This window comes from Balaenoptera borealis (genome assembly GCF_965194805.1).
Source record: "Balaenoptera borealis genome assembly, chromosome: 15".
Classification (NCBI taxonomy): domain Eukaryota; kingdom Metazoa; phylum Chordata; class Mammalia; order Artiodactyla; family Balaenopteridae; genus Balaenoptera; species Balaenoptera borealis.
The window spans coordinates 1803772-1817172 of NC_138871.1; positions in this window are offsets into that span (position 1 = coordinate 1803772).

The window sequence follows — 13401 nt, forward strand, 5'->3', positions numbered from 1 at the left end:
CTTTCTTACCTGCCTTCTGCGTAAACAACTTGAAAACTAAAATCGTTCTAAACCCGGCACAGGATGAGCATTCAATTACTGTTTGCTATTGAATAAAGAATGTTGGAAGTCTCTCACAACTGAGCAGCCAACATGCACGTCCTGCGGGTTTAGTGCACTGGGGCCACATCAACTGGATGGTTTCTTTTCTGAACTTCAAGATACGATAGTTCAACACGGAAAATCATACCACGCTTTGTTCTTGAATTCCGAAGAGCCCCGTCACTGCAGTAGTAACTCTGTCTCCTGTAGTCCTTTCTTGAAGGATGAGTGGGTCCACTCCCTCAAAAGGCGGTGGTACCACGCCGTGACCAACACCCACTTCACAGCCTCGGAGGGCTGCTGTGTCCTGTCTCATCCTGCCACTCATCACTCTGGCCCAGACCCACCGGCTCAGACCCACCCTCTGAGCCCCCCCTCCTGCTGCTGCAGCTGCAAACTTCAGGCTGTCAACAGCCTCCCTGGCTGTTTTCTAGCTCACTGATTCTCCCATTTCATTTTAAATCCCAACCGAATATCTGCTCGGATGTCTTGCCTGGGATTCTTTGGTCCCTGCCTCCATACTGTATGCTTTTCAGGTTGTCATTATCACCTAAGTCAGTGGAAGAAGTTCAGGAGAGGCCTGAGACAAAACATACAATTCCTAACGAAGCTGTAAGGTGTGTTTTTATTGCCCCCATTACCTTCCTATCAAGAAGGAACTGTTTTTAAGGGATTAACAGATGATGCTGAGAATTCGGGAAAGTTAATCAATATATGTGATTTGCTTTCTGGAAGAATTTATAGGAATTCTTCATAGTCTATAATTTTCAATATATGCCTGAATTATTACTGTAAGGGAGCAAACCTTGTTGTGTGGTTAGACACACGCTTGGGGTCGACGGTTCAGAGCCAACCCTGGCTCCCCCATGGACACAAGTTGTGTCACCCACTTCACCCAGCTGAGCCAGGGCAGAGCCAGTGCTCCTGAACTCAGTGTCTTACAATTCTTCACCCCCAAACTTTTAACCCAAATCCCTGGATATACGACCAGCAGTGCAGACAAGTTTGGCTACTGATGTTATAGGACATTTCTCTCCAAGCCCTCCTGCACTGTTGGTGGGAGTGTAAGTTGGTGCAGCCACTATGGAGAACAGCATGGAGGTTCCTTAAAAAACGAAAACTAGAGCTGCCATATGACCCAGCCATCCCACTCCTGGGCCTATATCTGGAGAAAACCATAATTCAAAAAGATCCATGCACCCCTATGTCCACAGCAGCTCTATCCACAATAGCCAAGACATGGAAACAACCTAAATATCCATCAACAGAGGAATGGATAAAGAAGGTGTGGTACATATATGCAATGGAATATTACTCAGCCATGAAAAAGAAGGAAATAACGCCATTTGCAGCAACATGGATGGACCTAGAGATGATCACACTAAGTGAAGTAAGTCAGACAGAGAAAGACAAATATCGTGTGATATCGCTTATATGTGGAATCTAAAATATGACACAAATGAATTTATCTACAAAACAGAAACAGACTCACAGACCTAGAGACTTGTGGTTGCCAAGGGGGAGGGGGGTTGGGGACGGATGGATTGGGAGTTTGGGGTTAGCAGATGCAAACTATTCTATATAGGATGGATAAACAACAAGGTCCTACTGCAGAGCACGGGGGACTGTACTCAATATCCTGTAATAAACCACAGTGGAAAAGGATATGAAAAAGAATGTATGTGCAGTGTAACTGAATCATCTTCCTGTACAGCAGAAATTAACACAACCTTGTAAATCCACTATACTTCAATTAAAAAAAAAAAAACAAACGGAGACCCTGCTGGCTAGGATGGAGGGGAGGAATGATTTCAAGCTTCATCCTAAGGTCATGCCCCCCACCCTGCCCTCGCAGCCCCACCAGACCCCACCACGGGACACGTGGCGCCGGCCACTGCTGAGAAAGGAAGCGGCCGTCTCAGCTCCCTCTTCTGCCAAACGCTCCCTGATCCCCCGTCAACGCCAAGGGTCAGCTGTCATCTCCTCATTTCTAGGGCGGGACGCAGCCGAGTGTCTGAACAGCCTGGAAGAGTCTGTGCGCCGGGCTGGCCGCAGGTCTGAGGAGCGCCCCGCACTTCCTGATCCCGGAGGCCTGCTTCTCCCGTGATGCCACCTCACGGTGGACCAGGGCCCAGGGAATAAACCGTGTCTTCTAAAAACTGAATACCAGACACACGAGCAAGTGCGGTAAAGAAGTCACAGCTGCCCGTTCTGGCCCAGACCTTAGCTCGTTTGTGTGGCTTTTGTCAAGGGACGGTCAGGCTGCACAGCTTATCAGACAGTTCCCCAGGAACTGATTTCCTGGCAGCAGAGACTTCAGCACAGAGAGAACCTCCCAGAACCACCTCGAGTTCCCGTTAGGACCCATGGGGGCAAGAGAGCTCCTCCTCCATCAGCAGATGTCGGCCGTCACGGAAAATAACTGTCCTCCTGACACGGTTGCCAAAAGCCACAGTAAGAAAAGGCCCTCGCACTACATTTATTCTTCGTTCAGACTTCCACAGCTTTTATAATTTTCTGCTTTACAGTATCAGTGCTCACTAATTCCACTTTTAGAAATGTCTCCTAGCTGTATATTAAGAAATGCACACAAATATTTACAAACTGTGATATTCATCACATCATTACATGTATTATCACAAAATGTTAATCTAAATGTTAATCATGGTTAAATAAATTATGATCATCAATAAGGTGAAATATAATGCAATTATTTTTAATGCTTTCAAAGTCTATTTAATGATATTTTCATGACTCCAGTAAGCTCTCTTACCTGTGTGCAAAAGAGGCCTTATTAGAGTGATGAAAATGCTCTAAAACTGATTTATGGTGATGGCTGGACAACAAATTAGTAAATTTACTACGTCACTGAATTGTCCACTTGAAATGGTGAGTTATATGATGTGTAAAATATGCCTGAATACAGTTGTGAAAAAAATGGCCAACTCCTGGGGCCCTAGGACATCACTCTCGTGCTCTGGTCAGAGCGGGGGGGTCACGAGTAAAGGGTCTGTGGGACTGTGGACCCGAGTTCCCCTTGCAGCTGTTGACATGGGGCCCCAGCCCCTCCTGTAATTGTTCTCCTGGCTCCACAGGAGGACACGTACTCAGACTAGTTCTCCTCAGTACCCGGAGCGATTCCCACGTCGGCTCCTGGACCCACTGAATGGGAAGGAAAACTTAGAAACCCAAGAACCCATTATATCATCAGCTATTTTGAAACTACCATCAGCTATTTTGAAACTATCATCAGCTATTTTGAAGTTGATGATCTATGTCAGTATTTTAATGTCCAGTAAGTGGATAAAAGAACAGAAGGGAGAAAGACCTTTACTAATAAAGTTACAAAGGCTCCTACAAGCTGCTCCCCCCTCCCCCTGGATTCAAATTCCCACAGACACCTGGCTGTATATCCCAGAAGAATTTAACAGAATGAGTGTGAAAAGCAAATATGTGATGTTTGAGATGTTGGCAAAATGACTGGGGTTCAAAACCTGATCAGTTTGACTTTAAAAAAAAAAAGCCCAATGACAAAACAAAACACACACACACACACAACTCGGGACCTTTTTAACCATAACATATACAAAGTTAGTTCTTTCATGTTATTTAATAGCTTTAAGTATCTCAAATTCAATTTTGCAAACATAAACTGAATTTTTTCCAATATTCAAATTCTGACCTTTGATTCCTCAGCCCAATAAGACCTTCAAGCAGGAGCTCCCTTGTCCTTGAGCCACACCAAGTAGAAGTACCCTCAGGAGACAAGTCAGACAAATGTGATTTTCTTCTTTCAAGGGTCCTATTCCCTCTGATTGTGGGGGGGGGGGGAAGAATGCGTGTGACAAGGAAAGCTCTATTAAGTGAGAAATGCTATTCCTAAAATGAAAAATAAAAAACTTATTCTTGTATGGAGAATAATTGATTTAGAAGAGAATTTGCAGATATGAAGGATCATCCCAGAAGTTGAGGTAGCAGAACTATTCACTGTTACCTAAAATCAAAGTCAGCTGACATCGTCGACTTCATCCTTTAGGGATAATGAATTTTTAGAAACCACATTTCTATATGTTACCGAATAAAATCTGAGGTGCCTCAAAATCCACTAAAAAGTTATCTTCACACAATCGGAACCGTGCAGAGACGCAGAAGGAAACACAATACCAGAAGAAGGTCATCGTCCTTCCTGTGGGCTTTTTTAACCAGAAGGAAAATTTCCAGGTGGACTTGAAGAATGTCTAGGCCATTGTCTTTGTTACCTTTTTCTCGGACCCTTTCCAGCTGTGATGGAATAAGCGGGTGGAGGTGGAGGGAGAGAGACAGACAGTTTTCAGTTTTGAGCTGACACCACGGTGCCCACTACTCTGTCTCTCTCCAAGAAGTTGTGAAATGGGCATCGATTAGAGGAATGGGAAGTCCTTTCCCCAGTACATTCTAGATTTTCATTAGCTCTCTCTGCTAATGTAGAGCACCGTGCACAGTTCCAGCCTGCCTGGGCCAGTGGGGGGGAGGTGACAGCATCGTGTCTTCAGAAGGAAACTTCCACTGAGGGACGCTGTCCAGAGCCGCTGCCTGGAATGTCAACGGGGACGGAAAAGCCTTTTTCTCTCAAGTCCAGCCTCCATCTTGTTCTTGCCCCTAATCCATCCTTCTTCTCCTGGGCCCACAACTGCACACACTGATAGACTCAGTACTGACGCGTGATGGGAGGTCCCCTGCTGGTGAGCACAGAGGAAAGGGGATCCAGACAGGGGAGGAATGACACAGGTGCATCGGCCAGGGGTCATCGAGAAGACATTTCAAACAGAGGCATTGAACTTTGTGAATCGGTTATGCAGGCAGTAAAAGAGCTGAGGACCCAAAGCGTGGGTGGTCAGGCAAACCAGGTGGTTTGTCCCTCCTTGGGCCAGAGGGATGAGGGATGGGGTCTAGGATCCAGAGGCCAGAACTGCAGCTGGCCAGCAGGTGAGAGCTGAGCCCACAGAGCCGGGGCCTTCCCGGGGCGCCCAGGCCCATCGAGGGGACTCGGTCCCTGCCAGGAATGCCACAAAGCCGAGGGGAGGAGGGAAAACACCCTGGCATCACGCCCACCCCCCCACCTGCCCTCCAGTCTCGGGCAGGTGCCTCCCACTGGCTGAACCTGCATAAATGCCAGAGGCAGGGAGACCTGGGGAATGTGATTCCCTGGGACGCAGAGCAGAGCAGGGGGAGGACCAGTCCCAGGGCGAATAGGCAGAAGGCCAGCACATCTGCATTTGATGGGAAAGTGGGATGCCATGAGTTTGGACCAATGTAGTGAAGACAAAGATGTGTTTGTGTCACTTCTCATCTTCAGTGGCTGCCCATCATTTATAGCAACTGTGGTCAATCTTTCATCTTCTGTGCCAATTCTGACCAATTAGTAGGGGCTGCCTGGAGACACGTGTTTCAAAGGACTTTGAGGCTAAGAGTGGGCTCAGCGGAAAGAGTTCCGTGTTCTCTCAGTGTCGTTTGGACTTGGTGCGGGCTGCGGTAGCGGGTGTGCCCTACACTTGCCCTTCATCGTCTGTGGGTTAAAGCCTACACTTGCTGCATCTTCTGCCATCACTGCTCCTATTCTCAGCTCCCCAGATGCAACCCCACAAGTGGGATCTCCAGAACCCCACGTCGAGGGTCACTAGCAATCAACAAGCCCCTGAATTTCCCTGATCTTCAGCCTCTCCTTCCCTGCCCCTGTTCCCTGCCTCACATGGACCAGGTCTTCGGGAAACACCAGCAGATGAATGTGAAACTGTTTTCCCCTATGTTTCTCCCTTACGTCTTTTACTTACTTTAAATTCTGCATTTGCATTTTCTCCCATACACCTCTGCAATCTAGCGCTCTTCATTCACCCTGAATTTGAGGGCTTTTTCTCTGTTTGAATGTTTGTCACAGCGAATCCCTAGAATTCTTATCTGAGCATATGAAGAAACGGTCCCATTGATTTAGGTGGGAAGCTTCAACTGAACTGGTTGTAAAAACATCTCAGAGCAATACTGAAATTTTCACTTTATTTCACCTTTAATGATCAATGGAAGTTTCTAAAGATTTTCTTTTCTTTTTTTTTTTCTTTTCTTTTTTTTTTTGCCACTCTGTGCAGCTTGTGGGATTTTAGTTCAAACCGTGCCCCCTGCATTGGAAGCGTGGAATCCTAACCGCTGGACCTCCAGGGAAGTCCCTCAATGATTTACTTTTACTGTAATTGCTAGTTTAAACTCACAATCTTCATAACTTCTAGTTTCTCATAATTATGAAACAAGCAGTTGATCTGATTTAGTGTACTTCCCTAAATATATTCCATGATATCCTCTTGGAATCCTTTTACATCTGCAAAAGCCCTTTTCACTCCCACCAGGATAGGGAGGTGAGGCCTGCAGGTGTGAACCCACCACCTTTTGGTTTCTGGTCCTGCAGATGTCTCCCCAAGGCCATTGTCCTTGTGAGTAATTTTTTCTGTCCAGATCTTGGTTTTTATAAGATTTTCTTTGTGATTCAGGATTTCCCAAAGAAGTTCATCCTACCTGGGAGGTGATAAACCCTTTCCACACGCCGCCCCAAATCCTTCTTTTCTCTTCTGGAACACTCAAATTCTAGCCAGTTCTTCTGAGTAACGTGAATATCCTCTCCTGCATTTTATGAAATAAATCCTTTAAAAATCATGTGTCTTGGCTCGAGAAACCTCTGTTTTGACCTAATCAAATCCTCTGAATTGCTCCTGGTCCTTTTTGTTGCCCGAAAGCTGTGACTTCTTTACCCGCTAAATTTCAGTGGCAGCCCTCTCCCCGCCCAAGTGTTTCGCTGAGCCCCCCCCCCGCTCTGATGGCCACATCTGCTAGGTGAGGGTTTTGTGGTTTTGCTTTTTGTTTCCCTCTTGCCTGCCTTTGGCTCTGTGAGTTTGTTGTTGTTGTTGTTGTTGTTAGCACTGCTAGTTGCCTTCCCTGTGTCCGCCTCGTTTTGTTGGGGGGCACTGGTGTGTGCCCCCAAGGCACCCAATTTCCCAGCCTGCCTCAGGAGGGAAGGCGCAGTCCTGGCCGGTGGGTGAGGGTGGGAGTGCTGGGTGGACGAGGTCGCTGGCAGGCGTGCTGGCTCCCTACTCCTCCTACCCGCAGGAATGGTGCCCGACGCTGCAGGCAGAGACGCCACGTTCTAAGCACAGGGAACAAGCCCGTCACCCGCTCCGCGCAGGTCACCAGAGCAACGGAAAGAGCCTGAGTCTCTGATGACATCGTGAATCTCTGGACTAGCCTTGGGATGCTGCCTCTGGTCGTCTCGTTCCAGGGGAAATGTAACCCCTAATTGGTTTAAGCCGCCCCAGATCAGATTTCTGTCATTCACAGCTGGATGTAGCCCTGAATTGACAGTCTCAGCTGTTACCATCTCTCAAGAAACCAGCCAGTGTCGGGAAGCTAGGCGATCTCCACTCTCCAAGCCGCAGTGGACGGTTGCCCCAAGTTGTGGGCCTCCAAGGTAGCGTCTTGGTGGCCAGTTCTCCCGTGATGTGAGTACCAGCCCCGAGCAGCCCGAGACACTGACATAACAAAGTACCCTCGGCTAGCACGGGGAGGGGTCTGGAGGTGGAGGGGGCCTTAGGGATGAGCACACAGACCTCCATCCACGTCTAAAGCTGTGCTTCTCGGATCCAGCGGCCTTGATGGTCCAGCTGTTTTTGTTATTTAGAATCACTCACAGCACAACTGTGAACTAGATCTCCTTCTGAAAAATTCTCTGTATTGAAAAGTCCTGAACTCCTTAAGATTTCCCTGCTTCACATCAAAGCCACAGGCCCATCCTCATGAACTGCCTGGTCCTTTCAGAGACGGAAGGGAATGAGCTACTTTGCGGTCTGTTTGATGTTCTTCCAAAAGCATAAATTACCAGCTCAGCCCACCTCTAGCACCCAAGTCAAACAGACTCAGGGAAAATGAAATAGAAGCAGACAAAACCTCACCTCCTAAACCCTCCACCAAATACTTGGAAAGTGGAGCAGGAAAAAGGCTTTGTCTGTAAGGGCTACGGTTTGAAGAATTCATGCAATTTCTTCCTCTTCTCCTCTGTTTTCTGAAGGCTTTTTTTTCACTTCCTCAGTCAATAAAGAAAGGCTGAGTGACAGCTGTTTCGTATCTCGCTCCTATAAACTGGAAATGGATTTTTAGTAACTCAGCAGAATTCTGTACCACAAAAATCGGTAAACCCCACAGACTGGGGGCGAGGGATTTGACGTGTTTAAGGGAAGCGCTAAAGGATTAATGAAATACAGGGGCGTGCGTCTCTGGCCTGGCCCTCTCCACCTGCCTGTCCGCCTGCGCAGGGGCCCACGTGGGGCCGCCTCTCTCTGTGCGCACGCGCGGGGCTGAGCTCTAACAGCTCTCACACCAGCCCCGCCCCCCATTCCCTGCATCTGGGCGGCGCTGGCCCCGCCTCAGCATCCCTTCCTCCACGGAGCCCCTCCCCCTCGGCATCCGGGAGCAGTGGGTGAACCTTCCCTGTGGCACAGGGCTGCGCTCGTTCCTCGCCACCTGTCCTCTGCCTCCACTCCTGGCGTCCCTGAGGATGGAGATGACACCCCACGGGAGCGGTTCTGAATAATCACTTGAGTTCATCAGGATTGGCTGGGACAAGCACACAGCGCTCTGCTCACCTCCTCGCTTTATGCGTCTTGTTCCACATCTACAACGCCTTCCCTCTGTCCTCTCCAGCTGCTCCAATACTAACCATCCGGTAAGAACAAGCTCGATTCCCACCTCCTCCGTAAAGCCCTCCAGGACTACCCTGTGTTGATTCTTTTCCCTCTGAGATCCTACAGCACGCTATACCAACCAGTTTTCAGGGGAAAATTCTTTGCCTCTCCTCCTGTGTGTTCATCTTTTCTCTCCAACTCGACTATAGGGTTCTTGAACAGAAATCAGTATGACTGACTGACTGAATATACTTTTCACAAGGAAGAAAAATCAACTTACGATTTTTTAACTTTACAGTAATGCGAAAGCAATACGCATTCAGTAGAAACTACTTCGAATTTTGAATTTTGAGCTTTCCTCGGGCCCGCAATATGGCGAAAGACACTTCCTCCCGATGCTGGGTGGCAAGCCCCAGCTCGCCACCAGCCATGCGACCACGCCAGGAGACAGCTGACAGATGCAACCATCACGGACCCAGACAAGCACTTTGCTTTCCGCCGTCAGTACAGTAGTCAGTAAATTACACGAGATGGTCAACACTTTATTATAAAATAGGCCTTGCGTTAGATGATTTTGCCCAACTATAGGCTAACCTAGGTGTTCTGAGTGCATTGAATGTAGGCGAAGCTAGGCAGTGATGTTTGATAGGTCAGGTGTATTACATGCATTTTCACTTTATGATATTTTCAACTTACCATGGGTTTATTGGGACGTAACCCCATGGTAAGTTGAGGAAGATCTGTACAACAGAAGCATCAGCCAAGGAACCAGTAGGAGAAATAATGGTTTTTATTTCAAGACAGTCACGGAATTATTTTATCAATGTATATGAACTTGAATTATCTTAAAGCATATTTTATCTTTAAAACTTATTTCTGTTAGGTTAAATATTCTTAAAATTTCATTTAAATTCCAAATTGAAGGCAAAAAAAAATTTTAATGGTTGATTTTTCTGAATGAAAATGAACAAAAAAGTTTATTTTTCTGAAAATTATGACAGTACTTCTCAGTTCAAGGAAAATGATAAATTTTGTGAGGGAAATGAATTTGCAGAACCAGGATTATTAGGGTATTCTGATTTGGAGATTTTTTTTTAATTGAGGTCTAATTGACATATAACATTAGATTAGTTTCAGATGCACAGCATAATGATTTGATATTTGTATATATTACAAAATGGTCACGACAATAAACCTAGTTAACATCTGTCACTATAAATAGTTAGAAATTTTTTTCCTGTGATGGGAACTTTCAAAACCTTATTCTCTTAGCATATCAAATATGTAAGATGGTATTATTAACTATAGTCACTATGTACATGAAATCCCCATGACTTATTTATTTTGTAAATGGAATTTTGTACCTTTTGACCCCCTTCCCCCAGCCCCTGCCTCTGGCGACCACCAACCTCTGTGTCTATGAGCTCTTTCTTTCTTTCTTTTTTATTCCACATATAAGTGAGATCATACAGTATTTGTCTTTCTCTCTCTGACTTACTTCACTTAGCCTAATTCCCTCAAGTTCCATTCATGTTGTCACAAATGGCAAGATTTTTTTTCCTTTTTATAGTTGAATAATATTCATATATGTAAAGAAAATGTTATATCTCTCTCTATGTATATATGTGTGCGCGTTTTCAGCCACTGGTAGACACTTAGATTATTTCTGCATTTTGACTATTATGAAGCACGCTGCAATGAACGTGGGGGCGCAGAGATCTTTTTGAGCTAGTGCTTTTGTTTACTTCAGATGCAAACCCAGAAGTGGAAATGCTAGATCACGTGGTAATTCTATTTTTAATTTTTTGAGGAATCTCCATACTGTTTTCCACAGTGGCTGAAGAGTTAATTCAGGTGCAATACATGAAAGAGAGCCTCCTTCAGAGTAATCCGGTTGGCGGAAAATGAGAAGTTCACATACACACACATATACTGGCATAAGACTTCGAGGGAAAATTATTTCTTTGAAGTAGTAAATGCCAAGCCCCTTCTATAACTAGGACCGTCTTACAAACAAACGAGGAGCTCACCACAGTTTTACAGATGATGCAAGAAGACACAAACTCCTGGGTCCAAGACAAACGATTTTATCACTGAGAGCACAGCAGGCAGCATAACCATTGGCCTGCTCGCCTTTGTTCCCCGAACCCCGATCCTCATAGGGCCAGGTGAAGAGGTTCAGGTAACACCTGCATTCATCACAGGATGCATTGCAGGAACCCAGGTATTTTACGATGGGCGTGAAGCCTGCCTAAGCTTTGTCCCAGAGGGAGACATGACCTTGTTTAGTGGTCACTGGACAGATCTGCCCTCGGCTCAGAGGAAAATGCTGCACCTTGCAAAGCTCTTCACTACTCAGACAGTTCAGAGCAAAGGCAGCCAATGCCTCTGCTTGCAGACACGAGACATTTGAGAGAGCCATAAAGAGCTGTCTCCCAAGAGCTACTTCAATCTTTCTCATCGCTTAGAAAACCCACTCCCCTGACCCCCTCGCCCCTTCAGTCACCACCCCTCACTCTCCTTCCCCCCCAGGTGACTGTCTCTGAGAGTTTCCCCTTGCCCACCAATTCAGGCACTTCCCAGGACATTGCATCTTGGCTCTCACGGCTGCTCCTGAAGCCTGGGGGCGCTTTGCCATTCTCAACCTGGACCCTCAGCAGCCGTCACACTTAGGACGCCTCTTTCCTCCTGGAAGCGCTCTCCTCCCTGGCTTTCCTGAAATCACACAGCTGCACCCTGCTTCCTGACTCTGGTCACCCCCCCCCCACCCCCCAGTCTTTTGGCTGATTCTCCTCTGGCCCATATGACACTCTGGATCTCCTCCAATGCTGGACCTCTCTTGTGACTCTACACTCTGCCCCTGGGTGGTTTTATCCACTACCACATCAGCGTCGTTGTCTAGGTGCTATTTCTTCCTATATCTTCATCTCTAACCTAGTTTGAGTTGAATATATTCAATTGCCCTCTTGACTTTGCCACTGCACAATTTTAACAGATCAAAATTGAACCCGGGCTTCCCTGGTGGCACAGTGGTTAAGAATCCGCCTGCCAAAAAACAAAAAAACAAAAAAACAAACAAAAAAAAGAATCCGCCTGCCAATGCAGGGGACATGGGTTTGAGCCCTGGTCCGGGAAGCTCCCACATGCCACGGAGCAACTAAGCCCATGCGCCACAACTACTGAGCCTGCACTCTAGAGCCCACGAGCCACAACTACTGAGTCTGCGCGCCACAACTACTGAAGCCCGCACGCCTAGAGCCTGTGCTCTGCAACAAGAGAAGCCACGGCAATGAGAAGCCCGTGCACCACAACGAAGAGTAGCCCCTGCTCGCCGCAACTAGAGAAAGCCCACGTGCAGCGACGAAGACCCAACGCAGCCAAAAATTAAATAAATAAATAAATTTATTTTTTAAAAAAATTGAACCCAAGAACTTTCTTTTTTTCCAAAATTGTTCTGCCTCCAGTGAGCCTCACCTTGGTGACCAGAATCATCCCCTTAGTTGCACAGATTTAAAAAGAGGTGCCCCTTGCATGAGACACTTCACTCCCACAATTGGAAATTTCCCATGATATATTAATTTTATTAGGATAAAACACTACCTCCACTAGCTGGAAAACTCTTGTTATAAAAATAGGAAAATCCATGCTGTCAGTGGTATAAATGCGTCCTTTAGAAGCAACGCCATCACTCACTAAAGCACACCTGGTCACCCTGAGGGACTGAAAGGTGACATCCCTGTGAAAATACTCTGCAGCATGTTATCCAGGCATTGGTCCTGCATGTTCACTTGACAGAATGAAAAAATTAACCCAGCTATGTTCATGTTTATAAAAAAGGAAAAGAAAATAAGAAAAACAAGACCTTGTTAAAATCACACTCTTGAAAGCTTCCGGAAGTGAAAAGGAGCAGTGCCCAACATCCTTCTGTGAAATTCATCGCAAAGAAAATGAGAGGTCGTTCATCCGTTCTCTACGTGATAGTTTGCATCTGCTAACCCCTGACCATCCCAGTGCGTCCCTCCCCCACCTCCCCTCCCCCTTGGCAACAAGGTCCTACTGTAGAGCACAGGGAACTATATTCAGTATCCTGAAATAGACCATAATGGAAAAGAATACAACAAAGAATATACATATATATATATAAATATTATATATATATACAACTGAATCATTTTTCTGTACAACAGAAATTAACACAACATTGTAAATCAACTACACTTCAATTAAAAAAAAGAGGGGTCTCTGAGAAGAGGGTTTTTATCTTCTCTCCTTTCCCTGCCTGTCTCTTTCAAATGTAAATCTTGACACTGCAAACACAAAGCTGACTCTGAAAAACAAAATAAAGAGAGGGCCTGAAATGTTCCAGCTTGAAAGAGCAACAGACAAACAGCTATGAGGATGCAGCTGTACAAACGCTGATTAAAAAGGCAACTTGAGAGAGAACAGCAATGTTCAAAACAATTATTAACACTGAAGGCCTAGAGACCATTGGATAAATCATAGCTCAAATGAAAGTCTCTTCCTGCAAATTCTAGCTGGATGTACTTGAATCTTCAGGAAATATTAAAATGCAAATCTCAGCAGGCTTTTCTAGCATCTGCATCTGTGTCTCAAAAACTGCGGG